General features: G+C 46.4%; 1 protein-coding gene across 2 annotated transcripts in view; it reads left to right on the forward strand.

Moving 5' to 3' along the window:
• Positions 9,873-13,407, forward strand: part of KMT2E (lysine methyltransferase 2E) — a 56,516-nt gene continuing 52,981 nt past the window's right edge. For both annotated transcript variants that reach the window (XM_021384556.1, XM_021384558.1), the window contains exon 1: positions 9,873-10,237. The gene's annotated coding sequence lies outside the window, so the exon portion shown is untranslated. The remainder of the gene's footprint in view (positions 10,238-13,407) is intronic.

The following is a 13,407-nucleotide window of genomic DNA, read 5'->3' on the forward strand; positions in this document are numbered from 1 at the left end:
CTACAATTTACTCTAGACATAGCCTGAAGGTACTTAAAAGTTGCACGCTGTTCAAGAAGTACAGGTTAGGCCTGCTCATTTTCTGACCAAGACAAATTTCACTCAGGTGTAACTTCTCCAGTTAACATCGGGAATACACTCTTTGCTTTGACCCATCTCTACTTCCACTCTTTCCTCTAAACTGCTGCCTTAACCTCTAGAAGCCTTCACCATCCTCCCTTTGGTAGTCTGTAATTATCTGTAAGCATGGGCATCCACGTGTATTGATATGCAGAGTTTTGACCCTTTCATCTTTCATGTGCTGAGGAACAGTTTGTTTAACCAGATCTAATGGATCCCCGACATTTTTTAAAGCTTGCTAGCCACAGAATGCATCTCATCCTTTCTTTCCTGCAACAGACAAGAAGGCCAGGAGTCCCCTCTGAACAGGGAATATTTCCTACATCAAGGGAGCTTCTAACAAATATCACAAGTCAGACACGTTCTTGCTTAACTGAACGGTCAAAAAAACGCTAGATATCAATGCTCACGTTAGACTAATGTAAAGGAAAAACAGCTGAGTTCAGCAAAGCATGTCATACAATAAATAAAGATGAGAAGTAGAGCAAGATTCTATCTTAAGAGCTACAGTAAAAGTGTTTCTGAACAGTAGTAAAACCTCTTATTAATTCCAAGGCCAACTGGGCACATCTAAAATTTAGATTCAACCAAAGGTCTCAGAAAGGTGCAGAAAGAAGGGTCTACTGGACTTTTCAACAACTGGTCCAGGTTTGTTTGTTTTTTTTCTGCTGATAGTCAATATGGAGTGGAGAACACCACTGAACGGACTGATGATCCAGAAGGGTAGGATGCAGCAAATACAAAACAGTATTTTTGCATCATGTAAAAAAAAAACCAAAAAACTAGCTACCTATTTTAAACTGTTACTTCATACAACCTTTAAAGGCTTTGAATTTTAAATATGGTTTCTGAACAGCTGTGAAGCTGAAATATCCAAGTTTCCAAGATGCTATTTCTAGAAAGATGCAACAGATGTTTTGTACTTGTTAATATGTACATCCTATTCTAAACAGGATGTGGAATTTACTTGTAATGAGGACAATCAGTGTATAATTGCTGTTCAATGCTATTCAAGCAAAAAGGAGAGGCGTAAGACACTTCCTGTCAAACACACAGATTGCCTATTGGAAAAATCTGTGCTTTATGCAGCATTTCAAGACAGGCAGAAGTACCTTGCAGCAAGTCACATTTAGATAGCAGCAGCTACAGACAGTTTGATATCTGCTTACTTTGTGCTATGCCACTTACAAAATACATTGAAAGGATGCAAAGATTAGTCAAGAAGAAAATTTGAGACGTAGGTCCATAGTTCTGATCAAACTAGGTAAAGCAGAGCCATTAAAGTGAACAGAACAGGCCCTGTGTGACGCCTGAATGTTCTCACTAAGTTACTAAAGTGGGTAGAGCTGTTCAAACAATGTTGCAGTATCATTACATTACTAAAGTCATAAGACATGTTTAAGTAAACTGACATAAGCAGGAGAAAGCGTCATACTCCCCAAACCAATCACCTTGCTTTGCTAACTGTAGGATTAGGCTATAACAGGTTTAACAAAAAGTTCTCCGAGTACGTTCTAGCATTTGGCCTAGAAGGCAAAATCCGGATAACCAACACCACAAAAACAGCAGATTACTCCTATTTACTTGAACAGGATTACCAAGGAGTTACAGCACTGAATTAAAAGACAAGATAAACCAATGTAGCTAACAGCTGCTTGCAAGGCCAATAGTACTTGCAGCACTATACCTGGGGGAAAATGGTAGAAGAGTAACTTGCCTGTTCCAGAAAAAAAATAGAACAGTAAAATTACGCACAGTCAACTCTGAGAAAGAGTGCAGGCTTAACTACAGCCTTCAGGATACAGTCCTACTAATGCTTTGTGACAACCATTCCCTCCCACTAATTAGGTCTACACTACCAACTAGTTTTAGGAGTCACCTGATGGAAAAGCTGTAAGACATGCAGAATTCAGTAGGTTGAATTTGCTCTGTATAATCCACCTTACAACAACATGACTTTTTCCTTCTTGTTCATAGTAGTTAGTCTCATTTGTTTTCTTTTAAATTTGATGGGAAAGAATATTTCAATCTAAATGCTTCCTTAGTACTCCCTATTTTTGCCCCAAACAACATACTATATATACCCTGAAAAGGTCCTTCCATTTCACGATTCCCTCAGTACTACAGCGAGAACACCGAACATCTACATTCAGGTTATAAAATTTCAGGTTTAGCCTTAAGTAGATGATCTGGGAAACAGAAGAAAAACCTTAGAAAACTAGTTTACTTGCATATAGAACCTAGTTACATTTTTATGCAATTTTCAGAAGTCAATAGAAATTGAATGGTGTTACATGGCAGTATCACAGAATTGCAGTAATGCAGTTTCCACAAGTCAGTAGTAGGCTAAGAAAACCTGCTGTGTTCCAGACTCATCACAAGAGGTACCCCCAAAAACATTCCTGCTGTTAACACTTCTTGCATTTTTAAGCACAGCAAAGCAGGTGATTTGACAACCCCATTTCTTCAAGTCTGGTTAGTCTGCCAGGCACCACAAATCTGTCTCTTACCACAGGTAGTTAAAGTCAAGAACTCAAAGGCCCACTGCCACTACTTCTTAGTTATGATCATTTCCCCTCCCCAGTAGAAATCAGCACAGATTCTAATTTATTATCACTTCTAAAGAGGAGACACTTCAAGTTCAAAAATTGCTGTCAGTTGAGCCTAGACACCATGGCTCCTAGATGAAGTATATTCTTTCCTGTGCTTTTGCAGAGCCAGTAGAAGTGTTTCTCAGAAGCAGTTTAAAAATAGGATCTCACAACTGCCCCGCATGCCTTTATAAGCTCACGTGCTTGCTCCAGCATACGAATACTGGGATGACGGCGCACAGCTCTGGAGACAGACTCAGTGTGCAGCACTACCTCGACAAAAGCAACAGTTTCATTTTGTGAAAAAAAGCAGCCTTCTAAATCAGTACAGGTAGTAACAGTATTAATAACATGCTCTTACGAAGTTTTTTTTAATTAGAAGGCCTGTCATTTTTTCCTGAAAGGACATCTTCTCCTGTCTCAGATAAGACTACATCAAGCAACAGCAGCGCAAACATCATGGCCCAAAATGAGGCAGAACTGCTGCAGTTCAGCACTCAGATGGGAATTATCCTGCTAAAGGACCGATCAAAGCTATAGCTTAGGTTACACTAAAAGCACCACAGCTATAAATCTCCAGTTCATTTTTCACTTCACTTAAATCTAGGGAACCACGTGACAGTGATCTAATTGGGTAGGGGAGTGCAGGAACATGGGAGGCAGGAGAAACAGCTGAGCAGGAGAACTAGATGCCAAGTACCTATTTTCCACACAGCTCTTCTCCTCTTCTTGTGTTTTTCCCACTAGTTTTGACAGTGATACCCCAGACCCACCACACAAGGTAGCCTTACACTTGTATGCATTTGGTACACTGCAACCGTATTAACACTGCACCAAGCAGCTACCAAAGACCTGAACACAACTGACTAAATAAAAGTACACATATTAATCGCTGTACAAAGAATCACAAACTTCCCCAACACAAAGCGCCATTAGTTGCCAACCTACTGACTAACAAGAAAGACACGTAACTGTAGTCAGCAAGAAAGCTTCCCATTCTGAATATAGCATTCAGTCATAGTAATTCTGTACTTTAGAATAGGCCACGCTGACCAGGACTACAGCAGTCTTCTGAAGTTGATCCTTTCATGAGAAATTAAGTAATGCTGCAATCCAGCTGCATTTTACTGTTGAAATAGAAATGCTGCATATCTGCGCATCATTAACAAGCTGTCAAACAGTGCTTCCATGCCGGACCACAAGAGCGGTCAACTAAGTGGAAAATGAATTCCTGTTCCTACGGTTGATCCCTACCCCTCTGAAAAAAAGTTCCCTCCATACAAGTCACCTTAAGAAGTTCCAGCAGAGGTAAGGAGCCCCTTTTGTACAACACTTTGTAACCACAGAAGTACAGATGTTTTGTTTTGTTCCCAAGCTTACAAATAAGGGAAACACTTGCTTTGCTCTGACAGGACCACCTTGAGCTGCAACTCCAGAATCCTGGGGCCCACAGTTCTGTAACTTCATCGCTCCAGCACAGTCTCTCAACACGCAGAAACCAGGAAGAACCACTATTGTGCCTACCCCACTTGTACCTTAACACCAGCTGAGGAATTATTCACCTGCTGACTATTTCCAGCACCTTCAAAGAACTATTACTGACAGCGCTTCTGGGCTAGCAGAATATAATCAAGTGAGAGTACTACCTCACACACTAAGAAGGTCCCACCAGTACACTGGACCATTGCAAACACTGATTAAACCTCAGAAGCTGACCACACAACAGCTGTAAGCTTGCCCCTCTCAGCAATGAGCTCAACCATTTTTTAATTTTTTACAGCCAGCCAATAACTGGTCCTTCTTCCATAGAAAAACCCTTACTAAACCTTCTGAAAGGGTAAACTTCTTTCAAAAAAGCTTATCCTAACATAAACCCTCAAGTGGCATGCAAAGGACGTTCCTGCCCTGCTGCTGATCAAACCCTTCACCCCCTGCTCAAACCCTTAACAGTCCTTCCAAATCAAGGTGAAAGTATCTACTGACAGTGATTGGCTTCTGATTAGTAGAAAGTCACTGGACATACAAGCAAATAACACATATTAATTTGACTAGTGCCCATTGCGACCCACTGAGACCACAAGCTTTTTAAAGATTAGCTTAGAACTCTTCCAGTAAGACTAATTCTTCACCAAACAGTCCAGTTATTAATTACCATTCACTTCAAAAGCAAGAAAGCCCACCTCAAGTTCCACGCTGTTTCAATAAAATAAGCTCATTAAGTCCAAAATCCTGTGAACTCTAAGCTGGAATTCTGTTCTTTCTCACCAAGTCATTTTTGTAGGCTACTCTATCAGTGGATCTGAAATGACCCTGCCACTTGCAGGTCCTACAACTGCAGGTCAACCTAGCGCCTTACATACTCCTTTTTTTCTTTTTTCTTTTTTTAATAAATATGCCTGACTCCTTAAGCAAGGATTATAGTGATTTTGACCCTACAGGTCAAAGTGCCTTTAAGATCTGCCCCCTCGATTCCTTAAGAATTGCATCTTTAATAAGGAAAAAAAATACAAAATAGAACTTGCACATCTCCATTCTTTCTCCCTACAGCTGATTCTTTCTATTCCTGTTCAAGCAGGGGTGTTTGTGAATCCATGCAGCCAACATTCACAATAAAAAACAAACCATTATAATCAGGCTTATGCGGTATCTGTTCTCCTATGCCACTTCCACATGAACACTTGTGCCATTACGAAAAAAAAAGGGCAGTGTAGAAGCAAGAATGAACAGCTGGGAAGAGGTACAGGATCATCTTTCACTATGAGCACTGCTTCAACTGTTTCAGCTATGGCATTAATGCACACTCCCCCTCTCCCTTCTCCTCTACATACCCTTGAACTCTTGTCAGCCTTTGTATGACTAGTACTGCAAACAGTACTGTTTGAATAACAGGTCTTAGCAAAAGCACAGACCATATACACATGCACAGACAGGCTATCGCAGCAAGTTAGAACCACAACTGCTGGAGAGCACCCAGTCAGTTAAACTACCCTCAGTAAAAGGGAAGAATTACAGTTAAGTAGAAACTGCTTCTCTCTGGTTGGCTACCATAAATACAAACTACATTTAAAACACCTCCCTCTCCTACAGTTCCCTTCCTCTGCCATACCTTTCAGTTAAAGGCACAGCTTACAGACCGACCTTCAAGCAAATCCCTTTCCCATAGGTTTCTGTCTCAAAGCAGCATGTGCATTTGCTGTTATTCATCTGCTGCAGCAGGAGTAATTTCAGAAAACATCACAGATGATTTCAAGACTGCACTGCGACACCACTGGAGTTACTGCTTCTCAAAGATAGTGCTTCCCTGAAAACAGCTAACAAGATTGCCTTGAAACAAACAAATAAGCTCATTAGAATATTCCTTCATTTCCATTGTTACATAAGAACTTAACTCCACAATTCAAGTGCTTCTACAAGCTACCAGTTACACATACCTTTCAAGAAATTCACCGCCCGATTCCTAACACAAAATCTGGTATTAATAGGAGCTACCTAAAAGGCTTCTTTAGGAATTAAAGCTCTCCACCACAGAGAAACTTTTGATTTCTGAGCTACTTACATTAGAACGTAAGTATTCAGACTGCTCCCTTACAGTGAGATAGGCAATTGCTCCCCAGTCTGTAATCACAGAATGAAAACCTAAATGCAAGCGCTGAAGTAGAAACGTGTTTTTCGTCACCTTCAGTTCACATTAATGCTCTCTACTTCGTACATATCCAAGGAAATATTCATGTCAGGTCCCAAATAAAACCTGTTCTATCTCATAAGAATCTCTGTGCACTAGAAGCTTCTCTAGAAGCTTCCATAACAAAGGGATTATTTACCTTGTGCTACACTACGTCTACACAGGAAGAAACAATAATCCAGTCACTTACATGTTTGGTCGACAAACCAAAGGCCTCTGCCTAACACTACTTTCAGCGCTTCATTTTTCTGAATAGCGTTAACAACCTCTAGGATCAAGTATCCTGCTCTCTGAAGTACCCTGCACAGAAATAGCTGCTGCAAGGCTAAGCTGACAGCCACTATCTGACACTCAAAAAAGAGGGGTTTCTTTCAGGAAACTGCACATCACAGAAGTTAAGCTCAGATGAGGTTCCAGAATTTAAAAAGCTTTGCACTGTCATCCTTTATTACTGTCTCCATTTCTTTCCTGGTACAAATGAAAAATGTAGCACTATCAGATGTTCCCAAGCCCACTGCTCCCCTCCCCAGCACACACACCCTGCAGGCTCTAATTACAGCTAATATGGACTGCATACAGCAGCTCCCCATCCCCAGCCATTTCTTATGCAACCAGGCTCCACCTCACGTTACTTATGTAACATATTAAGTGGCATCTATTATACAGGATTCTTCTACATTAGTCACATACTCAATAACTTCCATTCCAGTTTTTTTTTAACATAACGCATCCACCAGAAATTCAAGCTTCATGCCCCACCAGGTTACTGCTGCACAGAAAAGAAACAAGCCGCACCTGTGTAAGATCTGGAAAAGTGCTGCCAAACACTTCTAAATGTAACAAATCACAAATCATTTGCCTCAGCAATTCTAGCTGTTAAGTTTGCTCACTGGGTTAGGTCCAGAGGCTCACTTTACGTTGTACCATATGAAAATGAGATGTGGGAACCAGCACTGAACTGCTATGAAAGCACACCCACCCACCTTAACAGTACAATGAGCCACACTCCTTAAGAAGAAATTAGTGTTAGAATTAGAAAATGTACGTTTTTCACACTCCCCCCTCCCCCCCCCCGAATCCTGAGATAAAATACACAGCCAGAAAATATATTTTAACACTATGTAAATCCTAGGCCAGACTTGCACTACCAGATCCTTCTCCTGCAGCAAGACAAGGGACACTCACAGTACCTGCATGCCACAAGTCCATTTTCCCTACGTACACACCTAAATCCCTGTACTAACAGTGCAAGCTCTCTGCGGCCTAACTGTAACACATGCCACACTGCTCCTACGACAGGCTCCAACAGCTCAAGAAGAACACTGGCACTGCTTTTCCCACCCAGCAGCGCTGTTCTGACAAAGCAGAGATGTGAGCAGGCTCCAGCCCTTCCCTCAGCCCCCCCAGCGCCACACGCTCCGCCACAACACCGCACAACTGTAATGAGGTCACTTCACAGGGCCCAGAGCCTCCGGTCGGTTACCCGGAGCCTGACTTACATCGGGGAGGGGAGGCCGAGGAGGGCGCTACGGCAGCGGAGGGCGGATGGAGGGCCTCCCCCGAGCGCAACTACACCCGGGAGAGGGGCGGGGAGGACAGCAACGAGAACCTTCCTCGGCGGCGGCTACGCCCTCGCGTGCGGGGTTACGGGGGGGGGGGGGGGGGGGGGGGGGGGGGAAGGGAAGGGAAGGGGAAACGACGCGGCAACGGCAGCGCTGGGGGAGGGGAAGCACGGACTCTCCCGGGCGCCGCCGCCGCCTCAGCCGCGTTGGGCGGCAGCCAAAGCCCACAGGAATGCAGCGCGGTCACATGACCTCCGGCGGACGTGCGGCTCCCTTCCCTCTCCAGGGAGACCCTGCGCCATCTTGGACTGACGCAGCTACAAAAGCAGGCGCAGGCCGCTCCTCTCTCTCGCTCTCTCTCTCTTCCCCCGCTCCTCTCCTCCCGGCCCCGCTAAGGAAGGAGAAGCCGAGGCCTTTTCCCGCTTTCCTTTTCGCCGGGGATCCCCCGCCCGCGCCGTCCTCCCTCGCGCTGGGATCATGGCGCCCGTTTTCTCCCTTTGCACCAACCTCCCCCGGCAGCGCCGACCCTGCCCGGCTGCGGCGGCCCCTGCTGCAGGATGATGTCAGCGCCTGCCAATGAGGGCACGCCGTGCCGCCCGGCGGGGCCGCCGATTGGATGCGCGCTGGGCCCGCCCCCCCCTCCTGCCTCAGTCCCCACCGCGGTTCGCTGCGGAGCCGCAGCCGAGGCACGAGTGGGGGAGGGGAAAAGGAGGGGAAGGAGGAAAAAAAAAAAAAAAACCTACACAAAAAAACCGACGACCAAACCCACCGAGCCGCCGGCCGCCATTTCGCGCAACAACAGGCAGAACCCGAGCGAGCAGCCCCGGCCAAGCACCCTGAGGAGAGAGAGAAAGAGAGAAACAAGAGACACACGCACAGGAGAGTTAGACAGGAAAAAATACCCATAGACTCCGCCATGTCACAAGACGTTTAATCGCCCCCCTCCTCCCTCAGGCTCACTGCCCCGCCACAGCCGCCTCCGCTGCGTCCGAGCGGATCCCTTCACCTCGGCTCCCTCCTGCCGCAGAGCACCCGTTAGAGCCCCAAGCTCTGCCCAAGGGGCGGGGGGACGCTTAGGTTACGGCGCGGCCGCTAGCGGCTTCTCCGGTCACCCGCGTGTGCCGGCTCCATCGAGGCAGGGCAGCGGCTGCCAGCCCCGCTTTTATCCGGTGCCCCGCGTTTGCGCACTGAAGGAGGCTCGCTCAGCCCCTGGTGGGCGTCGAATGAAACCCCAGCCGCCGCCTCCCCTCCCTCACTACGCCGGAGGGGCTGAGGCCGGGCAGAGCGGGGAGGGGACGTGGCGGGGGGAGCGGCACCGCCGAGCAGCACGCCCGGTCCGCACAAAGCCGAGCGCTCCCCCAGCGCCGGTCCCTGGAGGAGAACGGGGCTCAGCACTGAGGGGAAGGAGCGCCGTTCACGAACGCTCTGAGGAAAAGAGCGTTCTCGCCTCAGCCCCCGGCAGTCGCTCAGAGCCCCGCACCGCCCTGACGCGGGCCCGCTCAAACCTCCCGCTCCCCCCACGCCTCCTCCTTGCGGCTCTTCGTGCGCTCTGTGAGGAAAATTTACCCCTCTCTTTGAGATTAGCGACGAGCGGACGTAGCTGAGCGTAACACCGGCCGCCAGCAGGATGTCGGGGTGGGGGGAGCGGCCGAACTCGGTGCCCCGGAGAACGCGCCTCTGAGTCAGTCCTCCCGCCGGCGTTCGGGGCCGCGCGCCGAAACCCTCTCGCCGTCCCTCCCCAGCCCCACGCGCCCCCCGTCAGCACCCAGCCGCGCCCAGGCCCCCGCCGTTCGCTGTTAAGGCGCAAAGAGCTTTTGTAAAATGGACACTAAGCGCTCAGCGGGCACAGCCCGCGCTCCAGCCCACAAGCAAAATGGCGGCTGTTTGGCTTCGCCTTGGTAACCCTGCCCCTGCCAGGCGGGGCGGGTGAGCCCCGTGCAGGGGGAGGGAGGGGAGAGCGGACGCCATTTTCCCAGAGAGAGGCAGTGACATAGAAGGGAGCGTAGGAGGCTGAAAGGAGGGAGACACGGGAGCAGGGGCGGCAGCGGGGTTTGTACACAGGTCCCGAGGCAGAGGCGCTTCTCATCCGGACCCCGCCGGGCGCTGTGCACTCAGCTGGTGCTGGGGGAGGAGGGATCTCCCCGTTCTTTTCTTTCTTTTAGCAGAGTGCTGAGGGTCGGTTCTGCCCAGGGCAGGGCTGTCCGCAGTGGGGCAGCTGCAGAGGGCTGGGATAGGAGGGGGCCCGGCTGAGGGGTGCTGCTGTGGGCCTGTCACCATTCCAGGTGAGTCCGTGGTCGTTGCCACCGCGTTCTGCCGGGTGCTGGGGGAGGGGGCTGGGAACAGGAGGTAAATGCTGTAGGGACGGTTCTCTGCCCCACTGACTGGGGCTGCCTGCCCCTGGAATGGGTTTAGATTCTGCTGAAGTTGCCTTGCGTTCGTTTTTCCTTTTGTGGGGTTTGGCTAAAAAATGGCAGACTGTCGCTATAGCTTGTGAATATGGCGGGTTACTGTAGCTGGAGGAGCTGAGGGGAATTTTTTGGCAGTTCTGCCAGGTTTATGCATTATGCCTGGAAAAAGAGCCAGGGGAAGCTATTATGTGAGAACAGACCTTCCTCAGGCGGGTGGATTTTAAGAAGGGGTTTGTGTGTTATTGGGACTGCGTATCGAGTTGTATGAAGCTCAGGGAGACCTCTCCTCTTCCTCCATCCTGTACGTTTGTGCTTTGTGACACTAAAATGGTCGTTGTAGGCCTAATCTCCCTGCCTTCCACACCCCCGCCTCCCCTCTGCCCCCCGCTCCTATCTCTGCTCCTGGGTAACCTGGTGCAGGGAAGCTGTCCTCAGGAGTTTCTGTGCCAATTTAAAAGGGGATCGCTCTCCCCACCCCCTTTCTCGGGGTTGTGAGTAGTGATATTGGCGCATCCCTTTCTTGCTTCAGTGCCTGTAGCCAGCGTTTGCCTTCCTTTGCTGGCGTATTTTAGTCATAAGGAAATAAATACTGGCGGAGCAGCCCCTATTGCTGCATATGTAGGGGAGGAGAAACAAACGGTTCACTGTACAGTTCTAAATAGGGTAGAGAAACATAATATAGTCTGATTATAAAGGTCCTGTATTCCCCCCATACTCAGCCATTAGGGACGCACGGTGGCCAGGAGCCGGAGGTCCCTAACATGGTGCACACCATGTCGCTGAGGGCAGGGGCTCAGTGCTGCAGCTAGGCTCAGGAATGTTTTACTCTGTTTATTTACAGTATATTGAAGGAATAATAATGAGACGTTTCAGTTATTGAGGGCTTAGGTCAGAGGAAAGAGATTTATCCATGGCCGTAGTTATAATGCATAATTAATTGATTATAATGACCCTACTTTTAAAGTTACTTTTCAAAAAATGTGAAGTAAATTTTTTAATTTCCCTCTTTTGTCCTTTAGAGATTCTAAAAATGGCGGCCTCAGGCTGATGTTGTGGTAATCTAATCAGCTTGGGTCCTCCACACCCCATGCAGCGCGTTTGTCTGCAGCGTATTACAGCCGTATTTTGTTAAAATGAAAAGACCATTCCCTTCAAATAACACACAAAACATCTCTTGACTTTACTGCAATTTAAAAATGCTGTGTTCTGGCTGATTAATTTTATTGGTTATGTGTGTGAAAGGCAAGTGAACGAGACCACTCTTGTCGGGGAAGTGGGGGGTGGAAAGAGGCATGAGCGCTTCTCTGGGAGGTGTGTATGGGTTGCTGAAAGGTGGTACGTCTGCCGGTGTAGTAATTTGGAAAAGCTCCTACCTTTGTAATAGGTACCGTGTATCTGTCCATCCTCCTCCTAACAACCTAAAAGCAATAATATTTTTCAACCTAAGGAGATCTGCATCACTAATTCAGTCAGGCAAATTCTGTGTGGAATTACATTTGTGAACGTCGTGTTCACCTTTCAGGAGATACCTTTGCTGGACGTTGCGGTGGTAATCCCCTGCCTTCATGGTTTGGGAGTGCTGAAAAAACTTAATACTTGGGGAAATAATGCATGCACGATTATAACCTGTTACTCTATTAAGACGTGGAATTTCTTCTGAAACCATGCAATCTTAGTGTTAGGCTTTTTCTTTAATTTGTTTTGTATATTCCTATATAAAATGTATGTATGATAATACGCATACAAATACTGAGTGAAAGTGCAATTCCTAACGTCTAATTTTTTTCCAAAATGAAATATGAACCTTTTAGTATCACCACTATAAATATGTTTGGGAGGGGGGAAGGGAAGTCACAAGGATTTGGTGGTTGGTGTAGTGTGCTATGATACAAACTATAAAGACTACAGACTGTGTGTTCAACAAGCAGCAACAAAAAGAAATTCGTGTTTGTCACTTTTGTTCTTGTATGCTTGTCTTTAACATAGTCTTCAGTTTGATGAGATATGAGTTTGTATTCCAGTATAGCTTTAGAAGCTTCTGGATTGAAACAATCAAAAGTGAGGTACTGAAATGGCAAAATTGTCTTCAATCCCTGAAGATTTTAATTTAGATACTACTCATATATATCACAGCACAGATGTGTGGTTTAAGATACACCTGAAGTTGAATGTTAAGATGGGAAGACTTTTGGTGTTGTTAACGCTTGCCTTTCGTGTGTTTTGAGGCCAAAGGCTGTGTGATTTCAACCACCAAGTGAGGCGTTAATGGGCCAGCAATGCGTGCTCCCAATGATACCTTCCTCATATTATACAAATTCTATTTATTTATATTAAATCACATCTTACCCTCCACTTATTAAAGAGGACGTGGATATGGTTCAGAAGAGTTGTAGGTATGAGCCTCTTTAAAAAACACTTGCTTTTTTATTTCCTCTTTCGAGGTGTTCTCTTGATTACTTTTTTTGAACATTACAACTTGGAGGGCTACGCCGCGCTACTTCATGGCCTCAGTCATGTTCTCGGGCAGCTGGCCAATTCCAGATTAACGTTAAAAGAAACAATTCTGTACAGTTTACAGAAAGTACTGGGGGGGGGGGGGGGGAATGAAATTCAGAAATCGGAGTACCTAAACACAACTTCTGTGGATTGCGGTTTTTATGCATTAAGGCCTTTTTGGGAATGTTGAGATCTTCCAATTTTCCTGTATATGTTGTAGCGAGTCACTTTGTCTTTGTGACTCAGTTTCTCCATTTGTAAAACAGATCTGTGACCTGAAAACAGACCTGTTTAAGGAGACTTTAGAAAGGAAATTCCAGCTTTATTTTTGAACTTCAATGATGTTGATTTGTTCAAGTGTATATTCATTAAAAATATTTCCCCACCACCAACTAACAAAAGTTCTTGAAAGAGTGAAGGTTTACAGCCTGAATTTTTGAAGAGTTTGCTGATTTGCTGATGTTCTGTTACAATTGCAATTTTAATGTGTTAAAATAATACAGAGGTCACACAAGTGGTTTTACAACTGTCTTTGGGTTTTTCCTATC

Source organism: Numida meleagris, chromosome 1 (assembly GCF_002078875.1).
Source record: "Numida meleagris isolate 19003 breed g44 Domestic line chromosome 1, NumMel1.0, whole genome shotgun sequence".
NCBI classification, from domain to species: domain Eukaryota; kingdom Metazoa; phylum Chordata; class Aves; order Galliformes; family Numididae; genus Numida; species Numida meleagris.